The following is a 13,827-nucleotide window of genomic DNA, read 5'->3' on the forward strand; positions in this document are numbered from 1 at the left end:
ACGGAAATTTGTACTACACCGAGGAAAAAAGGTATTGATTATAACACAGACTATTAACATTAAGGAATTAATAACGAACAGAGGAATATTGGGCGAAGACAGACATAGATCCAGTACTCTGATACTTTTTATAGAGCCTAGTTTTTCTATTCTTTAAATAAGACAAATTCTTGGAGAACCAGGCATGTTTTGTTTGACTGAATACGTGTAATTTTTTAATAAATCTCAATAAAGACTTCACTTTTTGTATGATGAAGAATTTCAATAATTCATTGTGCTGATTAAGTAATTCGTAAACTCCTTCAACTATCCGACTGGCTATTCTAGAATTAAGGCTATTGTAACCACAACGTGCATCTACGCGAGTGCGCAATTTATTCCCTTACCACCTTATTTCGGTTATCATTAGCAACAATGAGTCTACCTTGTGGTACGCTTGTCCTTTAATGTTAAATGTGGAATTTTATTGTTGACCATTTTTATCAGTAAATATTGCTGACTATTTCTGTTGCTCCAAAGCATGAATTTAATTTGCGAATAGACTTCAGGAAGGTGTTTGAATCTGGATCCGTGGCGACCACGGCCACGACCAACCATTAACTTTTAATCGCAATTCTAGTGTTTTTTTTTATTTATTAATGCTTTGATTTAGCTGTCAGTCTGTTTTGTGACAATCAAATATTTTATGTGTTTGTATCAAGTAAAATACCAGTAAGAAGCTAGGGGGCCCAGTTGCACCGTCACAAAAATCATGCGACAATATTACTTAATTAACCCCTTAATTTTGTTATCTTGGGTTTGATAGTAATATTAAAGTTTTAGACAAGAAATTAAAAATTTTTGTTTGCTTAATGAATTGTAAAATGCGTTGAAATCTATTGCATATATATTGATACCATTAATATCGTCATTAATCAGTTATTGGCAGTAAAAAAATTTGGACAAGTTTTTGTGAACTAGTTAACTAAATATATCAACCTCAGCTAAACTTCTTGATTTAATCTTTAATTTTTTAACAGTACCTAAAAAAAATAGTTATAAAGATATATTTTTTTACATAACCGAATGATAACGATATGATGCCCCTTGGCTGATACATATGTATTTATGAACACATAAACGTAAAATATGCAGTCCGCATTCACACTTAAGTTAGACGGACGCTTGGGGGGAGGATTCTACTGTGATAAGCTTAAAATCAGGCTTCAGGCTTCCGGATCCCTGTAGTGGTCGGGACCGCCACCCATTGTCCCAACCCTAGGACATGCACCGCCACGCGACGAGAAGAAAATCCCTGTAGTGTAAAGTTAAACCGTTCCCACAAACAGAAGTACTTTTGTCATGCAGTTCATCATTTGCCATTCCCATATCCGGCTCAATCCAAAACTATACTGGGGCCCAGTCCACCCTTAATAGGACAGTTAAAGATGAAATTGTCAACTTGCAAGATTTATTGATTATCATCACAAAAGCCAATCGAACGGGGAACTGAATCCTTTTTAATTGGAATGGAAGATTAGTTGGAATAATCGGAATTCGTGGGATTAAGGACTAGCTCTCTTTTAAATTTGTCCTTGATGATCGTCGCTTGAAACAAATTGTTCATCAGTTTCTTGACGGACAACCGTGTACTGGATGATTCAGATTCCGCAACATGTTTATAATCGATCTCACCTTCAGCAGTAAATTATGCGGCAGAGTTCCTGGCTCATCAAGTGAGTTCAAAAACTTCGTGGAATAGTTTGTCACTTCATCCTCGTCGGTCACGCTGTGGTCGTATTATCTGAAGGGAGTTCGAGAAAAAGTTCGCCAGGTCCGATGGCATTGTAGCCGAGTCGATCAATAACTTCGGCTCCAACTGACGTCATTTTTGTTTATTCGCCAGGAAATGTTCTGATTAGATTGTATTTCCATAAACAAACGAATAAAAATGCTCTGGCGATTCAATTCTACCTTTACGACTGTTCTGCCAGTATAATTTTGTTTGTGCACGTCTCCTTTCATTTTCTTCCACACGTTTCTCTTTAGTTAGATTATAACAAACATCGTCAAGCAGACTCCGGCTTTTAATTTCGCCAAAAATGTTCTTCTATTTTTGAAAACGGAAAGTAAGGCGCTACCGCATTAGGAAAACGTAAAATTTTTCCGTTTTCAAAACGGCAACATATTCCTCGCCGAAATGAAAAGTACAGTTTTCGGGTTCTGGCCCACCCCAGGAGCTTTTTGCCCTGGTATCTTAGTTGGGTTGTGTCCTTCTTGTTTCGTTCTGGGTTTCGGACACTTCGCGGGTTTGTTCCAGAGCCTGGCCATTTCCCTGTGGCTTCCTGCAGCAGTCTATGGCTCGTACCCCTTGTTTGTCGCATGTCCAACAGTTATCTGTTGCATGCTTGGCTTTCATGCCCATTTTGTCCACATCTGTGGCATTTTCTCTGTCTGTTTTGTGTCCTCTGCCATGTTGCTTGATGGTTTGGTTGCTTGTTCCACTGTTGACTCGTTTTTGAGAGCCCTGCTCCCGTTTCTAGCTTCTCGAACTCCTCTGCTGTAATTATAAACTCTGCTAGTGTTTGGAACCCTCTTCTTTTTACGTATAGTTTTATGGGTAACATACAGTTCTTATACGTAATTTCCAGCTTCTGTTGTTCCGAATATGTCCCGAACCTCATTAGTTTCCGTAGGTCTTGGACATAGTCCCTCTCCGTTTCTGTTTAGGCCTATTTGCGATCTGAGACCTGTTTTCCTAATTCCTTCTGGTACCGTGGTGACATGAATTTTTCTTTCAGTCCGTCTTTTGCTTCTTCGTATGTGCTCCCACCAGTCCCGCGTGCTTTACTCGTCCATTCGGCTCATGAACTCCATCAGTTGACCTCTTCCTGCAAATTTTAAGTCCCATTTGCGGATTTCGTCGATTATGGCTGCTGCTTTTGGTGATCCTTTCTTTATTTGATTAGGTAATAGTGCTTTTTTCCTTGCCGTTTTTGGTTCCGCTTATGGGTCGTCCTTTTGTGGCTTGGCTAGCGTCGATTTCGGCGATATTGGTTTGGTGTTCTCCAGGTGTTGCAGTCTTTCCATTACTGCTTTGGAATGATCAGTTCTGTCGGCGAATAGGATCAGTGCTTTCCTTACTAATTCCGTTCCTTTAATCCTTTTGTCTAATCCAAGCTATTAAGTTCCGCCTTTGTTGCCTGTGCTATCCACTGCCTTGCCATCTTGACCATATTAAAGATTTTTTTTTTTACATGTTCGCCGCGGTGGGTTCACAGAAATTTGTTAGGTTTCTGGCTGTGGTAGCTGAAAGAGATATTTCGGTTCAAGAAGAAAGCTAGGGTTAAGTAGTAAAGATAAGGGTTTTTTATTGGTCTTAATCGTACAGAGTTGGAAATAGGCTGGGTCGTGGTGACTCGTCTTCCTTCTGGGTCTTTCTTCAGTGTTGGCTTCTCGGCCGCACGTGGCTGTTTGCTGCGTGCTGAGTTGGGTTAGGAGTCGCGGGGAACCCGTGGCTTGAAGGTGCTCCGGCGAGAATATCAATGCGGAAGTTTGAACACACTCCGTGGATAAGCTAGGTGCGGAGGTTTGGACACACTTCGAGGAGAATATTGGTGCGAAGGTTTGGACTTAAGACAGAAATGTGCTGTTCATAGAAATACGAGGGCGGATCAATAAGTCCGAGACCTTTTGGATTAAAAACAGGTTTTTTGATACACAATCATTTTATTTATCAGCATTTCTTAATTTGTTTGTCCCCTAATAAAAAAGGATTTGTCCTTTAAGTAGGCTTTTTTGGGAGACGTCGAAGACTTCATCATTGCACTCAAATCTCATTCCGCCGAGCCATTTTTTCAGGTTTGGAAACAAGAAATAGTCACTAAGTACTAAATCCAGAGAATAAGGTGGATGAGGGAGCAATTCGTAGCATAATTCATGGAATAGGGTGGATGAGGGAGCAGTTCGTAGCATAATTCATGGATTTTCGCAATGGAAGGCTTAGGTAGGCGCTCTGAATTTCAATATGGATTGATGTTTTTTTTTTTTTATTATTACGGGATTTTATTTATCGAATCTTCCCTATTAGAGACTTACGACAAGTATACAAATCTTAGCCTAATATATTTATTTAATTAGTTACACTTAATTACTTAGAGTACGTCCATAGCTAAGTATTATTGCTGGGTGGGAAGGTCTCTTCGCCGGAGTCGTGTATGGCTAGTGTGCCAAGTTAAAGACTGCGCAAGTCTATTAGGATGGGCTTGAAGCTTGGCCTGGTACTTTGCTTTCACTTTGGCAATTTCATCTTTAACTGATCCTACATTTAAGTCTTTATGGATATTTTCATTCCGTATGTACCATGGTGCCCCAGTGATAGTTCTTAGTATCATCGATTGAGCTCTCTGGATTATTTCTAATTTACTAACGCAAGCATTTCCCCATAGCTCGGAGCCGTATGTCCAGATGGGTTTGAGAACTGCATTGTACCTGTGCGACATCCAGAAAAACAGCGGAGCAATACTCCCGTCTTTCAAATGCATTTCGTATCTCAGAGGTTATACGGTTTACTTGTTTAATGGTTCCGTGTTTTTCGCGAAATCCAAATTGGTGAGTCGGGATGGCACCGTTGATGTGTAGGTGTTGTTTGATACGATTTAGGAGCAGCTTTTCAAATATCTTTGATAGGCAAGGCAGTAGGCTGATAGGTCTATATGATGATGGCTTGGACTTGTCTTTTCCGGCTTTATGGATCATTGTGATGACTGATTTCCTCCATTCTTGAGGATAATAGCCCCATTTCATCATGCTGTTGAATATCACAGTACGGAAATACACTGCACAGCTAGGCAATTCTATGATCATTTTAGGAGAGATGAAATCGTGGCCCGGAGCTTTCTTTTGCTTTGAGATTTGGTCTTTAATGACCCTTGTGACTTCTCCTGATTGGAATATGATAGGCGGAGTAGCTTCGGGATTGTTGGTTGGTGGGAGCACAAAGCTATTCGTTGCTGGGTGTGGTTTGAAGACGTTTTCTAGATGGACGGCAAATGTATTTGCCTCTTCTTTGTTACTGCGAGCCCACTCTCCTGTTTGTGTAAGCAAAGGTGATTAACTCTCGATTGGTGGGCATACGCCTGATTTTGCTTTACACAGTGGGAATCGTTTGCTAGTTGGGGAGAGTTGCTCCATATAGGATATCTGAGCTCAGTTTTTTTCATCTTCTAGGGCTCTGCGTAGTAGGTGGTTGGCTAGTTTTAGCCGCTCTTTCGAGGCAGGTGATCTGTGTGTTTGCCACTCTCGGCGAAGCCTTCTTTTATCGCGTAGCAGCACTTCAGTGTGCCTAGAAATACGACAGCTGTTGGAAAGTTTATTAGATGCTAATATTGGTGTTGAGTGTTTTGCCGCCAGTGACATTGAGGAAACCAATGCTTCGACTGACCTATCAATGTCATCTTTACAATTAATGTTTGGGCAGCTATCAATATGAGAGCTTATGTACTTCCTGTATTTGAGCCAATCTGTTTTGCTAGAAGTTAGAAAGTGTGGGCGTTCCGAAAGCTGTGGATGGTCGTAAAGGTGAAGTAGAATGGGCGAGTGATCCGATGATAGATCTGTTAAGTGATCTACATTAATCTGAGCTTGCAGCACCCTTCGTGTAACTGCAAAATCAATCAAGTCGGGTTGCTTGTTTGGATCTGTGGGCCATTATGTGGGCTTGCCCGGAGAGATAAAGTCTAGCTTGTTTCGTGGGGTTATTATAGCGTTATATAGTTGTCTTCCTTTAGGGTTGGTAAGTCTAGATCCCCAATGGGTGTGCTTGGCATTGTAGTCACCAGCTGCTATAAATCGGTCACCTAGTAGGCCGAAGAATGTTACAAATTCTGTTTCGGAAATGCAGAAGCGTGGTGGGCAGTATACTGCGGCTAGGTTTAGGTAGCCGTAGCCGCTCTGAATTTCAATATGAATTGCTGTTGCCTGTAAATAAGGTGTAGCAAATGAAGGCAATGGATAATGCCTAATGCGATTCTTGATCAGACCGCCAGTACCTCCATGTGCCTTACCATCGGGATGATTTTTCGCATAGAAGTTATAGCCATCGAGGTGAAAATAGTTTTTATTTGTTAGGTGAGTCTCTGATATGAGCATGGCGTCAATGTCGTGTTGAGCGAGGAACTGTAAGAGCTCGCATTTGTGCTGAGAAATGCCATTTGCATTATTCCAGCTGTGGTTGGTTGAAGTGTCGGCTTAGAGACTGAGGCGTACGACCTGTTGTTGTAACTTAACGCCTGAGCAAAAGAAACTCCTGGAGTCGTAGTTGATGGTATATTCGTATATTCCACCTTCCTCGGATATCTTAATATACGAGCATCACCTGACCGCTTTAAAAACTGTTTCTTCCTCGCTATCAGATAAAGACCATATGATAGTTCTTGGTGATTTTAATTTGCCAGGTGCTGTTTGGTCTTCGGTAAACGAGTCTAATAACCTTGTGCCCATGTCACGACATGACTTTATCGACGGCTTGCTAGACCTATCCCTGTCTCAAGTCAACCATGTGAAAAATTCCTTGGGTGGATTGCTTGATCTGTGCTTTGTCTCGGATCCGACCATAGCGTTGTTAACCCGAGCCCTTCCGCTCAGTATACCTGAAGACTCCTACCATCCTACATTCGAAGTGTCAGTCGATATTGGCCCTACTGTATTGGATCGAATGAGTAGGCTATCTGAACGTGTCCGCTGCTTTCGTAAAGCCGAGTTTACGAAGCTTAATAACCTTATTAGGGATTTTGATTGGTCCGCTCTGTACTTGTGCACTGACGTTATGAAAGGCACACACATTTTTTACAATGTACTTGACACATTTTTTGATTCTTGTGTCCCACTTTCTTGTCCGGTTATATCTGGAAAGCCTCCTTGGTTTACCAAGGAGTTATCCAGTCTAAAAAATTTAAAATCAAGACTTTATAAAAAATTTCGAGAAGTTGGTTCTCCCTCTTCTCTTTCTCACTATGTAATAGCTCGGTCAATTTTCTCCGTTCTTAACGCTCAATGCTATAAGAACTACCTATCTCGATGCAGGATACGATTTTCACAGGACCCTAAACAGTTTTACAGCTTCGTAAATAGTAAGCGTAGAACGTCTGTACATCCATCCTCGTTATCTTTTCTCAATATGTCAGCAAACAATGATCAGGCAATTGCCGATCTTTTTGCCAAATTTTTCCAAACAACCTATTCTCATGAAAGCTACTCTGGTCAGCCGTATCCATACAGTTTACCAAGGTCGAATGGCATCTTCAGCCCCTTGTTAAATGAAAGCTCACTGCTTCATGATCTTCGACTAGTTAAGCCGGTGTTTTCACCAGGTCCCGACGGAGTTCCCGGCTGTGTACTCAGGTACTGTTCCGACGCTCTGTGTGGACCCTTGCTTAAACTATTCACCCTATCCATTAACTCTTCATGCTTTCCCCCCATCTGGAAGGAATCTTTTATTATTCCGCTCCATAAGAAAGGTAGCAAGTCTGATGCAAATAATTATAGGGGTATATCTAAGTTATCCGCTATTCCTAAAATGTTTGAAAAAATTTTAACTCCGCACTTGCAACATCTCTGCAAATCACTTATATCTCCGTCCCAGCACGGATTTATAAGGCGACGATCAACAACCACAAACTTATTAGAGTTTACCTCTTTTATCATTAAAGGCTTTCAAGGTAACTTGCAGACGGATGTCATTTACACTGATTTTAGTAAAGCATTTGATTCTGTAAACCATTCCCTTTTAGCACAAAAACTTGACCTTTTAGGGTTTCCGCCTAATCTTTTGAGATGGATTTCTAGCTACCTTTGTTCTAGGTCTCAAAGAGTCCTCTTCAAAAACTCCTTCTCTTCACCTGTTAAGGTTACTTCTGGAGTACCACAGGGCAGCCATCTAGGCCCCCTACTATTCACACTCTTTATTAATGATCTGCCTTCAGTATTAACAAACTCTCCAGTACTCATGTATGCGGATGATGTTAAACTTTGTGTCCAGTATAAGGACATTTCATTTCACTCTCGCTTGCAATCCGATCTCAATAACTTTCAATCATGGTGTTGTGCAAATATGTTACACCTAAATGCCTCGAAATGAAAAGTAATGACATTTCATCGCTCCAGCCCCCTATTGGCTCCTTATAGCCTCTGCGGTGGTTCTCTTGAGAGAATTACCTTGGTTGATGATCTTGGTGTTAAATTAGACCCAAAGTTGAAGTTTTCTGAACACATTTCTACCATGGTAAATAAGGCCATGGGTGTGCTTGGGTTTATAAAGAGGTGGTCAAAGGAATTTGACGACCCCTATATAACGAAGACTCTCTATATCTCGCTTGTTCGTCCGATTTTAGAATACGGCTCTTGTGTATGGTGCCCCCAGTACAAAGTACACCAGGATCGTATAGAATCAGTCCAGAAAAACTTTTTACTTTTTGCTCTGCGTGGCCTTAACTGGGATGCAGGTGTGAGACTGCCATCTTATCCTCGTAGATTGCTTTTAATAAACCTTCCAACCTTAGTTAGTCGTAGAAAAATGCTTGGTGTGATTTTTATGCACAACCTGATCAAGGGTGATGTAGATAGCCCTGACTTGTTGAGCCGCATAAACTTTACGATTCCTATTAGATCTACTAGAAACTTCATTCCTCTTTTCCTTCCGCTTTGTAGATCGAATTATTCCTTGCACGAACCATTTAGGGTACTTTGCTCGGACTTCAATTCCCTTTACCACATAATATCAACTACTAATTCCCTTCCTCTTCTTAAATCACTAATACTAACATACCTTTCCCGTAATTAGTTATATTTTTTAGCTATCTTTGCATGCTTAGCTCTTTGAGTTGTGTTTAGCTCTAATTTTCCTCGAATTTAAGTCTAACACCTATCTTTCCTGCATGCTCGCGATCGGTTCGGTAACACGCGTCGCGCGTCATGCGGCAGCGCCCCTCGGTCGGTTGGGCGGGAGGAGGGCTGCGTTTCTGCCTGGGTTCCGCGCGTAACAGGCTTCGGCTTGGTGTCGCATGGGCCACTTGATGGTGCAGTCATTGCATATCAACGTCCAGACATGGTATATATGGTAAGTTTTGTCGGACGACCGGGTTTTGAGCTGCAGTTATTTGTTGGCTTAGGCGATTTTTCAATTCTTTATAGACAGGACAACCTCTATAGTTGGCAGTATGGTTTCCCCCACAGTTGCTACATTTTTTGGTATTTTTTGTTTTGTTTTTTGGGTCCTCCTTATTTACGGGGCAGGCCCCAGTGAGATGATCATCATCACAGGCAACGCAGACTGCCCGTAGAGTGCAATAAGTTTTCGTGGGTCGGGTCCATTTCGTTTGTGTGGTTCCTCAACGGTGATCCTACGGTGCAGTAGGTATTGCAGCTTGTATATTGGGTGAACTTTATTTTAACTTATATGCATTCCGTCAGGTGTCAGTTCTACTTTGAACATTGGCTGGGGAATTTTATTTCTATTTATTATGTTCATTGCCATTTTGACTTCGAAGCCCTTATCGTTAAGTCCATCTATTATCTCATTGATTGGGACTGTTGGTTCGATTCCTTTGATAACCACTTGTAATCCTTTGCTACTTTTAAGTTGGTAGGTGTAGTAATTCATTTTTTCATTTTCGAGGTATTTCGCAACTGATCGATAGTTTTGTTCGTCATTGACTTGTATTTTTGTTTCATTTATATTACCCCTTTTTATGTACGTGACAAAGAATGTGTTTGCGCCAATTGTATCAGTTATTTTTTTGACCAGTTCAGCACAATTTGCCTGTCGAACATAAATAGGTGGCGGTCTTAATTTTTTGGCCTTGGGTGTTTGGGTGATCTCATCTTCATTTGGGACACTTAGTATCGCAAATCTATTATTTGCTAGTGCCTTATGTGGCACATTGTTCTCGGTTATTTTAGTTATTTTAGCTGCATTGTTGTTCTTCACATTTTGTGGGCTCAATTTCCTTTTAATTTGCACATAGTGATCGGGCCCATTCTGAATTAACGCTCCGTTAGCGTTTTTTGAACTTATTGGTTTGGAGAGGTGGGGCTTGTCGCAGTGGGTCGACAGTATCGGTCGCTGAGCAATTGCAGTGGTGGTTTTCGTTGTGGTCGAAGACACAGTTTTGAGCGAGGGCATTGTACTAGTTGTTGTCGATATTAGCAAATCGCTGGTTAGGCAGTACGAGTCGGGGGATGGGCACTGAGCACTCCATGACCCACTGTGCAATGCAGGGGAGAGAGAGCGTGCTCTCTCCTCGTTCACTTGCAGTGATGCAGTTTTTGTTGGTACTGCTGCCTTTGGCGAGCGTATAGAGAAGTACGCGTTGTTTTTTGCTTCCGAGAGCCGACGCTCGTTTTGTTGCTGTTGCCGGGCTTGGCTCATTTTGGCTTTGGTTACAGTGCTTGTGCTCTTTACCGAGCTGGTGCTTTTATACGTTGACATTTGTTCTTTTCTATTATTTCTATTAATCTTTATTACTCGATTGGATGGTATTCATGGGCAGCACGATCTCAAGTACCCATGCCTACCCCGAGCGCTTTTTCGCGAATTAATTTATGATTAATCGCGATTTATTGATTTAATTGTTTTTCACCGCGGAGCGATACAAAAATACGTCTGTAGTCGTTGACGGTTGACGGAATATAAATTGATGTTGCCTGTAGATAAATGGATAATGCCTGATGCGATGCTTGATCAGACCGCCAGTACCTCCATGTGCCTTACCATCGGGATGATTTGTCGCGTAGAAGTCATAGCCAACGAGATGAAAATAGTTTTTATTTGTTAGGTGAGTCTCTGATATGAGCATGGCGTCAATGTCGTGTTGAGCGAGGAACTGTAAGAGCTCGCATTTGTGCTGCGAAATGTCATTTGCATTCCAGAAACATATATTTAGACAGGACATTTAAACAGATTTCTGTTTGATTAGGAGCTCCAGGAGGAGATTTTGGTTGCGCATAAGCTCCTGCATCGTTTCTTGTATTGCTACCATTGTGTTTGTTATAGTAACCAGCACTGACTCAATTCCACTATGCAATTGGGATGGATTAGCAGGGGTATGTTGAGCAGAGATTTCTGGGATCTGATTTGATGCCTGATGCTGCATTATTCCAGCTGTGGTTGGGTGAAGTGTCGGCTTAGAGACTGAGGCGTACGACCTGTTGTTGTAACTTAACGCCTGAGCAAAAGAAACTCCTGGAGTCGTAGTTGATGGTATATATGGTAAGTTTTGTCGGACGACCGTGTTTTGAGCTGCAGTTATTTGTTGGCTTAGGCGATTTTTCAATTCTTTATAGACAGGACAACCTCTATAGTTGGCAGTATGGTTTCCCCCACAGTTGCTACATTTTTTGGCAGATGGGTCCTCCTTATTTACGGGGCAGGCCTCAGTGAGATGAACATCACCACAGGCAACGCAGACTGCCCTGCCCGTAGAGTGCAATAGGTTTTCGTGTGTCCATATTCCTGGCAATTCGTGCATTGGACCGGTCCATTTCGTTTGTGTGGTTCCTCAACGGTGATCCTACGGTGCAGTAGGTATTGAAGCTTGTATATTGGGTGAACTTCATTTTTACTTATATGCATACTTTCAGGTGTCAGTTCTACTTTGAACATTGGCTGGGGAATTTTGTTTCTATTTATTATGTTCATTGCCATTTTGACTTCGAAGCCCTTATCGTTAAGTCCATCTATTATCTCATTGATTGGGACTGTTGGTTCGATTCCTTTGATAACCACTTGTAATCCTTTGCTACTTTTAAGTTGGTAGGTGTAGTAATTCATTTTTTCATTTTCGAGGTATTTCGCAACTGATCGATAGTTTTGTTCGTCATTGACTTGTATTTTTGTTTCATTTATATTACCCCTTTTTATGTACGTGACATAGAATGTGTTTGCGCCAATTGTATCAGTTATTTTTTTGACCAGTTCAGCACAATTTGCCTGTCGAACATAAATAGGTGGCGGTCTTAATTTTTTGGCCTTGGGTGTTTGGGTGATCTCATCTTCATTTGGGACACTTAGTATCGCAAATCTATTATTTGCTAGTGCCTTATGTGGCACAGTGTTCTCGGTTATTTTAGTTATTTTAGCTGCATTGTTGTTCTTCACATTTTGTGGGCTCAATTTCCTTTTAATTTGCACATAGTGATCGGGCCCATTCTGAATTAACGCTCCGTTAGCGTTTTTCGAACTTATTGGTTTGGAGAGGTGGGGCTTGTCGCAATGGGTCGACAGTATCGGGCGCTGAGCAATTGCAGTGGTGGTTTTCGTTGTGGTCGAAGACACAGTTTTGAGCGAGGGCATTGTACTAGTTGTTGTCGATATTAGCAAATCGCTGGTTAGGCAGTACGAGTCGGGGGATGGGCACTGATCACTCCATGACCCACTGTGCAATGCAGGGGAGAGAGAGCGTGCAAAAGATGCTCCCAATTCGGAATAAAATCTGCATTATGTCTATAAAGTCGAGACTTCCGATAATATCAATGTATGTGGATTATAAGCTTTGCCCCGACCTATAACATACAGTTGCGAAAAAAATAATAGCACATTTTGTTCGTGATAAAAAAATGCGATGGCCTTTGCGATTTTTTTTAGATTGCTTGGTATTCCCCATATTCAAAAACAGTGCTACCGCTCTTCAAATATCTGTCTATATATATTTTTTGGGGGTTAAAAAAAAGCCCCAAAAGGTCCGAAAAAAAAATAGCACCATTAGTCCATCATCATGAATCACCTCTATTTCGCGGAATTGCCTCTGCCGAATGCACGTGCTCATTAGTTTTGACTAAGAATTCATTGTTTCTATCATAAAAGTTAAAAATAATAATTACAAAGGGACGTGGAAAGCACTGAACTGCGAAGAAGCGCGATCTTATAAAAAAATTGATATTCGATGGAAAAACTTGCAAAGAAGTTGGTCGATTGGTAGGATGCTCCAAAAAAATGATTAAAAACCCCCTAAAATATGAAGAAAAGACTAAAACACGCGGACGAAAACGATCTATGACCCCTCTTCATGTCAAAAGACTGATTCGTCAGGGCAAGAAGGATCCCTTCAAGCCTGCTACTGACCTTATAAAAGAGCTTAAAATAAATTCGACGGACCAAACAGTTCGCACATATCTTAGGCAACATAACCTTAAACCCTGCAGCCCAGGAAAGATAACACTTTTAAACGCGACACATATAACTAAGCGCATGAAGTTTGCCAGGGATCATGCAAATTGGACATCCCAAATATGGAGAAATATTTAATGGTCAGATGAGACCAAAGTGGATATGTTTGTCGGAAAGGGATCTCGATCATATGTTAGACGTCCAAAAAATACTGAATACAAACCCCAGTACACCACAAAAACTATTAAGCATGGAGGCTGTAGTGCTTCTCCTACTATGGAGTAGGTCCAATACATTGGATAAAAACCATCATGGATCAGCACGTGTACGTGAATATCATGGAGACAGTAATGCTACCCTTTGCAGAATATTAAATGCCGCTCATATGGGTCTTTAAGCAGGACAATGACCGCAAACACACCAGCAAGAAAGCAAAGAAATGGTTCAGGGAAAACTCTGTGCACGTTTTGCAGTGGCCTGCTCAGTCGCCTGACCAGAATCTCATCGAAAATCTGTGGTCCGACCCCAAGAAGGCAGTTGCTGCTTCCAAGCCAAACACTATCGGATCACTTTGGGAAGAATTTAAAGAGTCCTGGTTCATGCCAAGGCGCTGCGCATCTGTTATTGCCAATTAAGGACACTGTACTAAATATTTAATTTTGCATATAGAAGTAGTATAAATAGTT

General features: G+C 41.3%; 1 protein-coding gene across 1 annotated transcript in view; it reads left to right on the plus strand.

Moving 5' to 3' along the window:
* The window catches only part of LOC111076108 (transcriptional regulator ATRX homolog), a 256,306-nt gene that overhangs the window by 5,393 nt on the left and 237,086 nt on the right, over positions 1 to 13,827 (plus strand). The window lies entirely within an intron of this gene.

Source organism: Drosophila obscura, unplaced genomic scaffold, assembly GCF_018151105.1.
Source record: "Drosophila obscura isolate BZ-5 IFL unplaced genomic scaffold, ASM1815110v1 contig_137, whole genome shotgun sequence".
NCBI lineage: Eukaryota > Metazoa > Arthropoda > Insecta > Diptera > Drosophilidae > Drosophila > Drosophila obscura.